Here is a 1,328-nt window from a genome sequence, read left to right on the forward strand (position 1 = left end):
GATAGATCTATATAGATAGATCTATAGATCTATCTATATAGATAGATCTATATAGATAGATCTATAGATCTATCTATATAGATAGATATATATATAGATATATCTATATCTATACATCTATATATATCTATATACATCTATATATATCTATATATATCTATATCTATACATCTATATATATCTATATCTATACATCTATATATATCTATATAGATATATCTATATATCTATGACAACCTTCCTGAAAGCCATATCTCTATTCATCAGTATTCATTAATTACAGGTATTTTACTAATACATCACTCTTACCACACAATAATAATACATGTGTGTAAAGAGGCGTGTACAATTTATAATAAAAGGTCTAAACATCCCAAGATACCGAAGCTCAAGTCTAGAGGACATCAAAAATAAAAGTTAACATAAAATACATTCAACGCATTCACAGTCTCCAAAAGTGGAATCCATTCAAATCAGGGTTGTGTAGAATGATACACGAGTGTTTATTTATTTATTTAGCTGATATCGTCCCTTTATGGAGCGAAATACATTTGCAAATATTCAAATAACCACAGAGAGTTTATTTGATGATTGGTTGATTGTTCACACACATTTAGGGCCCATTTAGATTTTTACGACATGACTAAAGGATTTTCACATGTAATGTGATTTTGTGACACATCCTTCCTTATTCTGATTTATTGGAGAAATGTTTCCCGTGGCAGCAATGCTGAAATAAGTAATGTATTGATCTTAACATGTTGAATAATTCCTGTGAATTATGCGGTCAAATGAAAATTAAAAGTTCCCAAGAAACGTCTGTGCTCGACAGAGAGAACTGTAAGATCATAATTATAGTCTTCATCGAATAACCGGAATATTATAGTCGCGCAAATACTACAAATATATCCTAATCCTAATTATACATTCTAATTATCAATGACTGAACCATTCGACATTGAACTGTTTGTAGAGATATTATGTGGTTCAGTGTGTTTACTGATGTAACAATTATAAGCCCAACGTTATAATGTGCGCTTTTTTTAAATTAATGCGCATCTGATCTGAACTCTTACTAAAAGGTTAAATAAGAACTAAAAAGCTGTGGAGACCTTCCGTGAGAAGCAGTAACTTACCGGCGGTGAGTCCGGTGGGTTTCTCCTCTCGTGTAACAGCAGGTGGTGTCTCCGCTCGTCTGCACACCTGCAGGGGACAGCGCTGCGCCACACCTTATCCAAACAAACTGCTGCTGTATGATGTCTGCTGCATCTCACTCTCTCTCACACACACACACACACACACACACACACACACACACACACACACAC

At 33.9% G+C, this 1,328-nt stretch overlaps 1 protein-coding gene across 1 annotated transcript in view; it reads right to left on the reverse strand.

Moving 5' to 3' along the window:
* gjb7 (gap junction protein beta 7) overlaps window positions 1-1,270 on the reverse strand; it is an 8,627-nt gene extending 7,357 nt beyond the window's left edge. Inside the window, exon 1 of the mRNA XM_031865917.1 lies at window positions 1,137-1,270. The gene's annotated coding sequence lies outside the window, so the exon portion shown is untranslated. The remainder of the gene's footprint in view (window positions 1-1,136) is intronic.
* Between the last annotated feature and the right edge of the window lie 58 nt (window positions 1,271-1,328).

Source organism: Anarrhichthys ocellatus, unplaced genomic scaffold, assembly GCF_004355925.1.
Source record: "Anarrhichthys ocellatus isolate YVR2014 unplaced genomic scaffold, GSC_Weel_1.0 scaffold34, whole genome shotgun sequence".
In the NCBI taxonomy this organism is placed as follows: Eukaryota; Metazoa; Chordata; class Actinopteri; order Perciformes; family Anarhichadidae; genus Anarrhichthys; species Anarrhichthys ocellatus.